The sequence below is a fragment of the Giraffa tippelskirchi genome, chromosome 1 (genome assembly GCF_054371585.1).
Source record: "Giraffa tippelskirchi isolate mGirTip1 chromosome 1, T2T-mGirTip1v1.2.pri, whole genome shotgun sequence".
Classification (NCBI taxonomy): domain Eukaryota; kingdom Metazoa; phylum Chordata; class Mammalia; order Artiodactyla; family Giraffidae; genus Giraffa; species Giraffa tippelskirchi.
Window position 1 is genome coordinate 199632588 of NC_137275.1, and position 14759 is coordinate 199647346.

At 39.6% G+C, this 14759-nt stretch overlaps 1 protein-coding gene across 1 annotated transcript in view; it reads left to right on the forward strand.

Annotated features, from left to right (window-relative positions):
- LOC145518525 (spermatogenesis-associated protein 31A6-like) overlaps positions 1-14759 on the forward strand; it is a 120578-nt gene that overhangs the window by 29393 nt on the left and 76426 nt on the right. The gene's annotated exons all lie outside the window — the stretch shown is intronic.

Consider the following 14759-nt stretch of genomic DNA (forward strand, 5'->3'; position numbering starts at 1 on the left):
TTCTTGAACATGTTTTTCTAGCTAAAGCTGTATAAAAATGTTTTACTATGAAAATATTTTTATTCCTCTTGCATAAAACTCTTCATGATGAAATGTCTGGATTAGAATAGGTAATGATTTTAAAAACGTAGTGTTACAATGATTAAAAAGGACACACTGATTTTGCAACAAGAGTGGAAAAAATGAAACCCCAGTAGTATCTGGAAGGCATATAGGGATGGGGGACAGGGAGTGGTGAATTAACGATCTTTGTTTTTCAAAACCCTTCCAGGAAGTCTTCCTCTCTTTCAGAAGGAAAACTCCTATTGCATACCTTCCAAGCTGCTGAGAAAGTTCTGAATTCAGACTGACCTGCTGAAATTTGATCAATTACAGTGGTCTTGGCAACAGGACAATGTGGGTGGCCTCAGCTTCTCACTTTTAACTCTAAACACACATGCTAAACTGGAACTGACTGCCTCCTTGCAGCCCCTCTAAAATCAAGGACTCACACTAAAATTTTCCATCCGAACTAGAAATCCCACGGCTGGGGACTGTGGCAGTATTTTGTGTCCTGCTTGGGGTGCACTAATAATTGAACTGTGTCCTTGGGGGTTGTACTGTTTATGTCTGTCCTCTGGTGGTTATGACACTGCCTCAGCTGGAAGACATTTAAGTCAACTCCAATTTATTGGCCAGGGTTATTCTGTGCTTGAATTTATGCCTTAGGTCACCAAAGAAGATTCATACAGAAGCTTGAGGAGGAAGATACCTGCTTTTTTTTTCAAAGTAGAGCTTTATAATTGGTAGGATTTATTGATTTAGTTTTAACTTTTGTTTTATATTGGAATATGATTGATTAACAATGATGTGTTATGGCTGATTCATGTCAATGTATGGCAAAAACTATTACAATACTGTAAAGTAATTATCCCCCAACTAAAATAAAACAAAAACAATCAAAAAAAAAAAAAAACAATGATGTGTTAGCTTCAGGTATACAGCAAAGTGATCCAGTTATGTATATATAAGTATCTATTCTTTCTCAAATTCTTCTCCCATTTAGGTTATTGTAGAATTTTGAGCAGAGTTCTCTGTGCTATACAGTAGGTCCTTGTTAGTATCTATTTTAAATATAGTAGTGTGTGCAAGTCCATCCCAAATTCCCTGTCTATCCTCCTCCTCTCACCCTTCCCCCCGGTAACCAGAAGTTTGTTGTCTAAGTCTGTGAGTGTTTCACTTTTGTAAACAAGTTTATTTGCATCTTTTTTTAAAGATTCTACCTGTAAATGATACCATATGATATTTATCTTTCTTTGTCTGACTTACTTCATTTAGTTTGATAACCTCCAGATCCGTCTATCTTGCTGCAAATGGCATTATTTCATTCTTTTCAATGACTGAATAATATTCTGAGGCAGGAGATAAACGGGCCCCACACCAAACAGCTGGAGTTGTCCCCTTGGATACATACTGCAAGATGAAGAGGAGAAGGAACTAAACCCTTCCCAGATAAAAGATAAAAGACCACATATTCTTCATTTTCGAAGATAAGGAGACTTTCCCCACTATACATGTGGAGAAAGGCTCTTTGAAGGCCAAAAAGGGAGAAGACACCACCCCATAGTAGGTGATGGCAACCCATCCATAGGCCTCTTTGCTAGAATCCACCTTGGCTAAGAGATGTGCATGCTCACATGGAAGGACCATGAGATATACCAGATATGGACTCAGAACCAGGCAAAGAAAGATGATAGGCCAAAGGAAACCTGGGAGAAATGCCCCATATAATGATTCAAGCCACCATAAGGGCATGATTCTCTGAGCCCACTCGTGTGTCTATCCACAAGTACTCTTTTTCCTAATAAACACTTTAACTGTTCACTACTTTCCATCTTGACATACAAATTCACTTATACACAGCTCACAGGCCAGGACCTTGTCACTGGTCACTGATCCCTAGTGGTCTAGTGGTTAGGATTCAACACTCTCACTGCTATGGCCTGACTTCACTCTCTGGCTGGGGATTGAAATCTTGCTTCAAGCTACTGCAAGTCAAGGCAACCTGAGATCAATTCCATTGCATGTATGTACCACGTCATCTTTATCTATTCCTCTGTCAATGGACACTGAGGTTGCTTCCATGTCCTGGTTATTGTAAACAGCACTGCAATGAACACTGGGGTGCATGTATCCTTTTGAACCATGTTTTTCTCTGAATATAGGCTCGGGAGTGAGATTGTTGGATCATATGGTAGCTCTATTCTTAGTTTTTGAAGTAACCTCCAGACTTTGCTCAATAGTGGCTGTACCAATTTATATTCCCACCAACAGTGTAGGAGAATTCCCTTTTCTCCATACTCTCTCCAGCATTTATTGTTCATAGACTTTTTGGTGATGGCCATTCTGACTGGTGTGAGGTGATATTTCATTGTATTTTTGATTTGCAGTTCTCTAGTACTTAGTGATGCTGAGCATCTTTTCATGTGTCGCTTGGTCATTTGTAAGTCTTCTTTGGAGAAATGTCTATTTAGGTCTTCCACCCATTTATTCTTATTTTTACTTTTTTAAAAAATTAATTTATTTATTTGGGGGCTAATTAGTTTACAATATTGTAGTGGTTTTTGCCATACATTGACATGAACCAGCCATGGGTGTACATGTGTCCCTCATCCTGAACCCCTCTCCCACCTCCCTTCCACCTCCCTCCCCATCCCATCCCTCAGGGTCATCCCAGTGCACCGGCCCTGAGCACCCTGTCTCATGCATTGAACCTGGACTGGCAATCTATTTCACATATGATAATATACATGTTTCAATGCTATTATCTCAAATCATCCCACCCTCGCCTTCTCCCACAGAGTCCAAAAGTCTGCTCTTTATATCTATGTCTCTTTTGCTGTCTCGTATATAGGGTCATCATTACCATCTTTCTAAATTCCGTATACATGTGTTAATATACTGTATTGGTGTTTTTCTTTCTGACTTACTTCACTCTGTATAATAGGCTCCAGTTTCATCCACCTCATTAGAACTGATTCAAATGCATTCGTTTTAATAGCTGAGTAATATTCCATTGTGTATATGTACCACAGCTTTCTTATCCATTCGTCTGCCAATGGACATCTAGGTTGCTTCCATGTCCTAGCTATTGTAAACAGTGCTGTGATGAACATTGGGGCACACGTGTCTCTTTCAATTCTAGTTTCCTCGGTGTGTATGCTCAGCAGTGGGATTGCTGGGTTGTATGGCAGTTCTATTTCCAGTATTTTAAGGAATCTCCACACTGTCTCCATAGTGGCTGTACTAATTTGTATTCCTACCAACAGTGTAAGAGGGTTCCCTTTTCTCCACACTCTCTCCAGCATTTACTGTTTGTAGACTTTTTGATAACAGCCATTCTGACTGGCATGAGATGATACCTCATTGTGGTTTTGATTTGCATTTCTTTGATAATGAGTGATGTTGAGCATCTTTTCATGTTTCTTAGCCATCTGTATGTCTTCTTTGGAGAAATGTCTGTTTAGTTCTTTGGCCCATTTTTTGATCGAGTCATTTATTTTTCTGGAATTGAGCTGCAGGAGCTACTTGTATATTTTGGAGATTAATTCTTTGTCAGTTGCTTTGTTTGCTATTATTTTCTCCCATTCTGAAGGTTGTCTTTTCACCTTGCTTATAGTTTCCTTCATTGTGCAAAAGCTTTTAAGTTTAATTAGGTCCCATTTGTTTATTTTTGCTTTTATTTCCATTACTCTGGGAGGTGGGTCAAAGAGGATCCTGCTGCGATTTATGTCAGAGAGTGTTTTGTCTATGTTTTCCTCTAGGAGTTTTATAGTTTCTGGTCTTACATTTAGATCTTAAATCCATTTTGAGTTTATTTTTGTGTGTGGTGTTAGAAAGTGTTCGAGTTTCATTCTTTTACAAGTGGTTGACCAGTTTTCCCAGCACCACTGGTTAAAGAGATTGTCTTTTCTCCATTGTATATTCTTGCCTCCTTTGTTGAAGATAAGGTGTCCATAGGTGCGTGGATTTATCTCTGGCTTTCTATTTTGTTCCATTGATCTATTTTTCTGTCTTTGTGCCAGTACCATACTGTTCTGATGACTGTAGCTTTGTAGTATAGTCTGAAGTCAGGCTGGTTGATTCCTCCAGTCCATTCTTCTTTCTCAAGATTGCTTTGGCTTTTCGAGGTTTTTTGTATTTCCATATAAATTGTAAAATTATTTGTTCTAGTTCCCTGAAAAATACCATTGGTAGCTTGATAGGGATAGCATTGAATCTATAGGTTGCTTTGGGTGGTATACTCATTTTCACTATATTGATACTTCTGATCCATGAACATGGTATATTTCTCCATCTATTTGTGTCATCTTTGATTTCTTTCATCCGTGTTTTATAGTTTTCTATATACAGTTTTTTTGTTGGGTCATTTGTTTTTTTGATATTTTGCCACATGGGCTATTTGTGTAAAGATTAATCCCCGGTCAGTCTCATTGTTTGCAAATATTTTCTCTCATTCTGTGGGTTGTCTTTTCATTTTGCTTCTAGTTTCCTTTCCTGTACAAAAGCTTTTGAGTTTAATTAGGTCCATTTGTTTATTTTGTTTTTACTTTTAATGGGATTTGTTTTAACCCGTGACTGAGGAGGATGTGACACAGATCAATAATGAAGCTTGGTCTTATACTGCTGCAAGAGGTCCTATAATAAGTATTCTGTTATAAAGACAGTTTGGCAAAAGGCCAAGGGAATGGATTGTGCTGGGAAGAGTTAATATAGCAGATCTGAGTCATCATGCTTAGAAAGGCTTGCTTGTAAGACTCTAGGCTGATATCTGAGTATGTGGGTTTTGCATCACTTCTCAATTAACCCTAACTGACAATGATGGCTCACCGTGCCTAAACAGTATTAACAATGTGGTTTGTGCTCGACACCTGATTTCCTTCTGGGAATATGGAATTTTGGTACATGGTAGACAGAAGATACCTATGTGACCAGCCCCTAACCTTGGCCACTGAGTCTCTAATGAGCTATCTTGGTTGGCAACACTCTGCTTGTGTTGTCACACATTACCGCAGGAGGAATTAAATCTGTTCTGGACAACTTCACTGAGGGCAAACCCTTGGAATCTATGCCGAGAATCCTCCAGAATTTTCACCATTTTGCTTTTTCCCTTTGTTGATTTTCCTCTGCATCCCTGGAATGTACTATATAGCAAGCGTAGAATATAGCAAACTACTGGGTACTTTGAATTCTTCAAGTGAATCAACAAGCCTAAAAGTGATCTGACACAGAAGCCTTTCTCTAGACATGTTCTTTTTGGAGACTATATGGAAATCTGTGATGTTCACAGGTCATTTAAAAAATCTTTCAATCATGTCTCCCTTTAGTGATCTCATAAATATCAGAAGAGAATACCCCTATCTCCCCTAAATCAAGGCGTCAGTGGGGCCATGCTCCTTTTGACAACTCTAGGGGAGAATCTTTCCTCGACTTTTCTAGCTTCTGGCTTTTGTGGATAATCTTTGAGATTTCTAGCCTATGGATGCATCACTTCAGTCACATGGCCATTTTCTTCCTACATGTCTTCATATTGTCTTTCCTCTGTGTGTGTCTGCCTCTGTGTCCAAATAAGGAACAGAAATTCCTCTCCTTATAAGGAACACTAGTCATATTAGATTACAGCTTACCCTATTGACCTCATTTTGAATTGACTACCTCTATAAAGACTCTTGTCCCGACCAGTAACGCTGAAGAAGCTGAAGTTGAACAGTTCTATGAAGACCTACAAGATCTTTTAGAAATAACACACAAAAAAGATGTCCCTTTCATTATACGGGACTGGAATGCAAAAGTAGGAAGTCAAGAAATACCTGGAGAAACAGGCAAATTTGGCCTTGCAGTACAGAAAGAAGCATGACAAAGACTAATAGAGTTTTGCCAAGAGAAAGCACTGGTCATAGCAAACACCCTCTTCCAACAACACAAGAGAAGACTCTATACATGGACATCACCAGATGGTCAATACCGAAATCAGATTGATTATATTCTTTGTAGCCAAAGATGGAGAAGCTCTATACAGTCAGCAAAAACAAGACTGCGAGCTGACTGTGGCCCAGATCATAAACTCATTATTGCCAAATTCAGACTTAAACTGAAGAAAGTGGGGAAAACCACTAGACCATTCAGGTATGATCTAAATCAAATCCCTTAAAATTATACAGTGGAAGTGAGAAATAGATTTAAGGGACTAGATCTGATAGAGTGCCTGATGAACTATGGACGGAGGTTCGTGACATTGTACAGGAGATAGGGATCAAGACCATCCCCAAGAAAAAGAAATACAAAAAAGCAAAATGGCTGTCTGAGGAAGCCTTACAAACAGCTGTGAAAAGAAGAGAAGCGAAAAGCAAAGGAGAAATGGAAAGATACACCCATTTGAATGCAGAGTTCCAAAGAAAAGCAAGGAGAGATAAGAAAGCCTTCCTCAGCAATCAGTGCAAAGAAATAGAGGAAAACAACAGAATAGGAAAGACTAGAGATCTCTTCAAGAAAATTAGAGATACCAAGGGAACATTTCATGCAAGATGGGCACAATAAAGGACAAAATGATATGGACCTAACAAAAGCAGAAGATAGTAAGAAGAGGTGGCAAGAATACACAGAAGAACTGTACAAAAAAGATCTTCATGACCCAGATAATCACGATGGTGTGATCACTCACTTAGAGCCAGACATCCTGGAATGTGAAGTCAAGTGGGCCTTAGGAAGTATCACTACAAACAAAGCTAGTGAAGGTGATGGAATTCCAGTTGAGCTATTTCAAATGCTAAAAGATGATGCTGTGAAAGTGCTGCACTCAATATGGCAGCAAATTTGGGAAACTCAGCAGTGGCCCACAGGACTGGAAAAGGTCAGTTGTCATTCCAATCCAAAAGAAAGACAATGCTAAAGAATGCTTAAACTACTGCACAACTGTACTCATCTCACACACTAGTAAAGTAATGCTCAAAATTCTCCAAGCCAGGCTTCAGCAACACGTGGACCGTGAACTTCCAGATGTTTAAGCTGGTTTTAGAAAAGGCAAAAGAACCAGAGATCTAATTTTCAACATTCGCTGGATCATTGAAAAAGCAAGAGAGTTCCGGAAAAACATCTCTTTCTGCTTTATTGACTATTCCAAAGCCTTTGACTGTGTGGATCACAATAAACTGTGGAAAATTCTTAAAGAGATGGGACTACCAGACCACCTGACCTGCCTCTTGAGAAACCTGTATGCAGGTCAGGAAGCAACCGTTAGAACTGGACATGGAACAACAGACTGGTTCCAAATAGGAAAAGGAGTATGTCAAGGCTGTATATTGTCACTCGGCTTATTTAACTTATATGCAGAGTACATCATGAGAAATGCTGGACTGGAGGAAACACAAGCTGGAATCAAGATTTCTGGGAGAAATATCAATAACTTCAGATATGCAGATGACACCACCCTTATGGCAGAAAGTGAAGAAGAACTAAAGAGCCTCTTGATGAAAATGAAACAGGAGAGTGAAAAAGTTGGCTTAAATCTCAACATTCAGAAAACTAAGATCATGGCACCTGGTCCCATCACTTCATTGCAGATAGATGGGGAAACAGTGGAAACAGTGGCTGACTTTATTTTGGGGGGTTCCAAAATCACTGCAGATGGTGATTGCAGCCATGAAATTAAAAGATGCTTGCTCCTTGGAAGGAAAGTTATGACCAAGCTAGACAGCATATTAAAAAGCAGAGACATTACTTTGTCAACAAAGGTCCATCTAGTCAAGGCTATGGTTTTTCCTGTGGTCATGTATAGATGGGAGAGTTGGACTATAAAGAAAGCTGAGCGCCACAGAATTGATGCTTTTGAACTGTGGTGCTGGAGAAGACTCTTGAGAGTCTCTTGGACTGCGAGGAGATCCAACCAGTCCATTCTAAAGGAGATCAGTCCTGGGTGTTCATTGGAAGAACTGATGTTGAAGCTGAAACTCCAATATTTTGGCCACCTGATGCGAAGAGCCTACTCATTTGAAAGACCCTGATGTTGGGAAAGATTGAGGGCAGGAAGAGAAGGAGACGACAGAAGATGAGATGGTTGGATGGCATCACTGAGTCAATGGACATGGGTTTGGGTGGACTCCGGGAGTTGGTGATGGACAAGGAGGCCTGGCGTGCTGTGGTTCATGGGGTCACAAAGGGTCAGACACGACTGAGTGACTGAACTGGATTGAACTGATAGACTCTATTTCCAAGTATTGTCACATTCTGAGGTACTGGAGATTAGTACTTTCAACATACCTTTTTTGAGCAGACAGAATTCAAGTCATAAAAAACTCCTAACCCTGTTCCTATTAGAAGCTCACAGATAAAATCCTCGCTCATTTGACTTTTCCTAATATAGTTGCTATAATTTCTAGGAGCATCCCAGAGACAATATTTTCTTATGGAATTAAGCATATTCTAGGTGATTTATATAGTAAATGTAATTTTATAGTGTGAGCTGAGAGTGTTACATTTTTGGGGTTTTTTTTTTGGCTTTTTAATTTTTTTGGCCATGTCATCCAGCATGCAGGACCTGTGTTCCCTGTGGCGGAAGCATAGAGTCTTAACCAATGGACCACCAGGGAAATCCATGGCAATTTCCCACTTGCAGAGCCTCTCTTCTGAGCAATGAACAGAAATATCTATCTCGATTCATCAAAAGTTGTACTTATGAATGTTGTTGCTGTTCAGTTGCTAAAGTCATGTCCAACTTTTTGTGACCCCATGGACTGCAGCACACAAGACTTCTCCATCCTCGCTATCTCCTGCAGTTTGCTCACATTCATGTCCATCGAGTCGGTGATGCCATCCAACGATCTCATCTTCTGTCACCTCCTTCTTTTGTCTTCAATATTTCCGAGCATCAGAGTCTTTTCCAGTGGGTCAGCTCTTCACATCATGTGGCCAAAGTATTGGAGCTTTAGCTTCAGCATCAGTCCTTCCAGTGAATATTCATAGTTGACTTGGAGTTCAAGAAAATAAAATCTTTCATTGCTTTCACTTTTTCCCCTTATATTTGCTGTGAAGTGATGGGACTGGATGCCGTGATCTCAGTGTTTTGAATGTTGAGTTTTAAGCCAGCTTTTTCACTCTCCTCTGTCACCTTCATCAGAAATTGCTTTAGTTTCTTTAGTTCCTCTTCACTTTTTGCCATTAGAGTGGTATCATCTGCATATCTGGGGTTGTTGATATTTCTCCTGGCAATCTTGATTCCAGCTTGTGGTTTCATCCAGTCCAGCGTTTCTCATGATGTACTCTGCATATAAATTAAATAAACAGAGTGATAATATACAGCCTTGTCTTACTCCTTTTCCAATTTTGAACCAGTCAGTTGTTCTACATCTGGTTCTAACTGTTGCTTCTTGACCTACATATAGATTTCTCAGGAGACAGATAAGGTGGTCAGATATTCCTATCTCTTTAAGAATTTTTCACAGCGTGTTGTAATCCACAGTTAAAGCTTTTAGCATAGTCTGTGAAGCAGAAATAGATGTTTTTCTGGAATTCTCCCGCTTTCTCCATGATCCAATGAATGTTAGTAATTTGATCTCTGGTTCCTCTGCTTTTTCTAAAGCCATCACATCTGGAAGTTCTCAGTTCACATACTGATGAAGCCTAGCTTGAAGGATTTTGAGCATAGACTTATTAGAATGTAAAATGAGTGCAATTGTACAATTGTTTCAACATTCTTTGGCAATGCTCTTTGGAACTGGAATGAAAACTGACCTTTTCCAGTCCTATGGCCACTGATGAGTGCAGGGCCACCCAAGACGGATGTGTCATAATGAGTTCTGACAAAACGAGTTCCACTGGAGAAGAGAATGGCAAAGCACTCCAGTATTCTTGCCATGAGAACCCCATAAACAGTATGAAAAGGCAAAAAGATATGACACCAGATGATGATGTCCAATATGCTACTGGGGTAGAGCAGAGGGCAAATACTAATAACTCCAGAAAGAATGAAGAGACTGAGCAAAAGTGGAAAAAATGCTCAGTATGGATGTATCTGCTGGTAAAAGTAAAATCTGATGCTATAAAGAACAATATTGCATAGGAACCAGGAATGTTAGGTCCATGAATCAAGGTAAATTGGCTGTGGTCAAGCAGGAGACGGCAAGATTGAACATCCACAGTTTAGGAATCAGTGAACTAAAATGGATGGGAATGGGCAAATTTAATTCAGACAATCATTATATCTACTAATGTGGGCAAGAATTCCTTGGAAGAAATGTAGTAGCCCTCATAGTCAACAAAAGACTCTGAAATGCAGTACTTGGGTTCAGTCCTAAAAATGACAGAAAATGATCTCCATTCATTTCCAAGGCAAACTATTCAACATCACAGTAATCCAAGTCTATGCCCCAACCACTGATGCCAAAGAAGCTAAAGTTGACCAGTTCTATGAAGACCTACAAGATCTTCTAGAATTAACACCAAAAATGATGTCTTTTTTCTCATAGGGCCCTGGAATGCAAAAGTAAGAAGTCAAGAGATATCTGGAGTAACAGGCAAGTTTGGCCTTAGGGTACAAAATAAAGCAGGACAAAAGCTAACAGAGTTTTGTTACATACATATATCAAACTGAATATGTATGTTGGGCTAACCAAAGGTGGTAGCAAGACCTGTGCAAGAGAATTGTATGAACTTGACTTAAAATAGTAAAACTTATGTTTGTGTAGGTTACTATATAGCTTAGCAAAGTAAAAATTGATTTTTAGAAAGAATATACTAGTGATTAATGAGGAGGTAACTGCCACAATCCAGGCAAGGGGTGATATCCTTGACAAGGTGTAAGTAGCAGAAATGGATAAGAAGGAAAAGGGGCAAGAGACTGATATGGGATAAACCTGAAACCATGTTGGAAGTAGATGTTCAGGAAGATTCAGGTTACTGTGATGTTTTAAGCCCCACAGTTCTGCCATTAATAAAAACATATGACTCTGCCCACCCCTAACCCCCTGGCCCTAGATCAAACCAAAACAACAATAAAAAACCAAAAAGCAAGTTTTGGAACAGTAGTTCTAAAAGGGGCTTGAAAATTACCATCCAATTCCATGGAAGTTGGTCCATGGAAAGCATCATCATCTTAGGGTCACAGGCTGAGTCCAGGACATAATCAGAGATAGAACTGAGAACTGAGATGTAAGTGTGTCTTTTGGATGAAGACATGTTGTACTGTGCTTAATTCAGTAGTTGTATTGTGGCCCCATTCTGTGCTATGGCCCACAAAGTGAGTATATATTCCCAGTGTCCATCTCCCATGGTAGCAGACCATCAAGAAAAGAAGCTGGAGTTCATCAGTTGAGTCTACAAGCAAATCAATGCAGTTTTTTCTCTCTAGGACATTTCTCTCTGGCTCTGGATCTTGGGAGTCAGTATGTGGTGAGGAAAAATATCTAGCTGTGGTCTCCAGTGGAAAATATAAAGATGGTACATGCTGCACAGAGCTTAAATGCTCAGGTGAATTTAGCCTGCAGGACCTGGAGAGCTGCCATATGCTGAAACTGAATGTCTTCTCTTTACTTTTGCTTTCTATGCACTTTCATCCTATTATACTCTTCACTTGTTAAAACTGTACTTAAGTATTCCAGCATTTTACCAGCCTCTTTACAATAAGTACCCAATGGGGACACTTCTCTTGTAGATTTACTAGGCCAAAGGCATTAATTTTCTATTTCTGTGGTCCACTCAGAAATTTCAGTTTATTTTATTGCAGAAATTTTTGATAGTTTGACTTCTGATGCTATCAGTGTTCATTTCCTTCTTTGGAAAACAGTAGCAGATCTGACCACATGTATAAGTAAATATATGACTTACCATAAAATAGTAGATCATTTAGGGAGTTATACTCCCAGGATACTGACAAGTCCTTGAGAAGAGGCTCAGTTCAGTTCACTTGCTCAGTCATGTCCGACTCTTTATGACCCCATGGACTGCAGCATGCCAGGCTTTCATGACCATCACCAACTTCCAAAGCTTGTTCAAACTCATGTCCATTGAGTTGGTGATACGATCCAACCATCTCATCCACTGTTGTCCCCTTCTCCTCCTGCTTTCAATCTTTCCCAGCATCAGGGTCTTTTCCAGTAAGTCAGTTCTTTGCATCAGGTGACCAAAGTATTGGAGCTTCAGCTTCAGCATCAGTCCTTCCAATGAATATTCACTGATTTCCTTCAGGATTGACTGTCTTGATCTCCCTGTAGTCCAAGGGACTCTCAAGAGTCTTCTCCAACACCACAGTTCAAAAGCATCAATTCTTCAGCTCTCAGCTTTCTTTATGGTCCAACTCTCACATTCGTACATGACTAGTGGAAAAACTGTAGCTTTGACTAGATGGACCTTTGTCAGCAAAGTAATGTCTTTGCTTTTTTAATATGCTGTCTAGGTTGGTCATAGCTTTTCTTCCAAGGAACAAGCATCTTTTAATTTCATGGCTGCTGTCACCATCTGCAATGATTTTGGAGCCCAAGAAAATAAAGTCTGTTAATGTTTCCATTGTTTCCTCATCTATTTGCAGTGAAGTGGTGGGACTGGATGCCATGATCTTAGTTTTCTGAATGTTGAGTTTTAAGCCAGTTTTTTCACTTTCCTGTTTCACCTTCATCAAGAGGCTCTTTGGTTCCTCTTCACTTTCTGCCATAAGAGTGGTGTCATCTGCGTATCTGAGGTTAAAATTGATATTCCTCCTGGCAATCTTGATTCAAGTTTGGGCTTCATCAAGCCTGGCATTTCACATGATGTACTCTGCATATAATTTAAATAAGCAGGGTGACAATATTAAGCCTTGATGTACTCCTTTCCCAATTTGGAACTAGTCTGTTGTTCCATGTCTGGTTGTAACAGTTGCTTCTGGACCTGCATACACATTTCTCAGGAGGCAGGTAAGGTGGTCTGGTATTCCCATCTCTTTCAGAATTTTCCACAGTTTATTGTGATCCACATAGTCAAAGGCTTTAGTGTGATCAATGAAGCAGAAGTAGATGTTTTCCTGAAATTCTCTTGCTTTTTCTATGATCCAATGGATGTTGGCAATTTGATCTCTGCTTCCTCTGCCTTTTCTAAATCCAGCTTGAACTTCAGGAAGTTCTCAGCTCACGTATGGTTGAAACCTAGCTGGGATAATTTTGACCATTACTTTGCTAGTGTATGAAATGAGTGCAATTGTGCAGTAGATTGAACATTCTTTGGGATTGCCTTTCTTTGGAATTGGAATGAAAACTGACTTTTTCCAGTCTTGTGGGCCATAGGACTGGCATATTGCGTGCAGAACTTTCACAGCATCATCTTTTAGAATTTGAAATAGCTCAACTGGAATTCCATCACCTCCACTAGCTCTGTTCGTAGTGATGCTTCCTAAGGCCCACTTGACTTCGCACTCCAGGATGTCTGGCTCTAGGTGAGTTATCACATCATCATGATTATCTGGGTCATGAAAATCTTTTTTGTATAGTTCTTCTGTGTATTCTTGCCACCTCTTCTTAATATCTTCTGCTTCTGTTCGGTCCTTACTATTTCTGTCTTTATTGAGCCCATCTTTGCATGAAATATTCCCTTGGTATCTCTCATTCTCTTGAAGAGATTTCTAGTCTTTCCCATTCTATTGTATTCCTCTGTTTGTTTGTGTTGATCACTGAAGAAGACTTTCTTATCTATCCTTGCTATTCTTTGGAATTCTGCATTCAGATGGATGTATCTTCCCTTACTCCTTTGCCTTTTGCTTCTCTTCTTTTCTCAACTATTTGTAAGGCCTCCTCAAACAACCGTTTTGCCTTTTTGCATTTCTTCTTGGGGACTGTTTTCATCACTGCCTCCTGTACACTGTTATGAACCTTGGTCCATAGTTCTTCAGGCATTCTTGTCTATCAAATCTAATCCCTTGAATCTGTCACTTTCACTGTATAATCATAAGGGATTTGATTTAGGTCATACCTGAATGGTCTAGTGGTTTTCCCTACTTTCTTCAATTTAAGTCTGAATTTTGCAATAAGGAGTTCATGATCTGAGTACAGTCAGCTTCTGGTCTTGTTGACTATATAGAGCTTCTCCATCTTCAGCTGCAAAGAATATAATCAATCTGATTTCGGTACTGACTATCTGGTGATGTCCATGTGTAGAATCTTCTCTTGTGTTGTTGGAAGAGGGTATTTGCTATGACCAGAGCGTTTTCTTGTCAGAACTCTGTTAGCCTTTGCCCTGCTTCACTTTGTATTCCAAGGACAAACTTGCCTGTTATTCCTGGTATCTCTTGATATCCTTTTTTGCATTCCAGTCCCCTATGATGAAAAGGACATCATTTTTGGTGTTAGTTCTAGAAGGTCTTGTAGGTCATCATAGAACTATTCAACTTCAGCTTCTTTGGCATTAGTGTTTGGGGCATAAACTTGGATTACTGTGATATTAAATGGTTTGCCTTAGAAACAAATAGAGATCCTTCTGTCGTTTGTGAGACTGCACCCAAGTACTGCATTTTGGACTCTTCAGTTGACTATGAGGGCTACTCCATTTCTTCTAAGGGATTCTTGCCCACAGTAGTAGATGTAATGGTCATCTGAATTAAATTCACCCATTCTGGTCCATTTTAGTTCACTGATTCCTAAAATGTTGATGTTCACTCTTGCCTTCTCCTGTTTGACCGTTTCCAATTTACCTTGATTCACGGACCTAGCATTCCAGGTTCCTATGCAATATTAAGAAGAGGCTACATACAACCAAAAGGTACT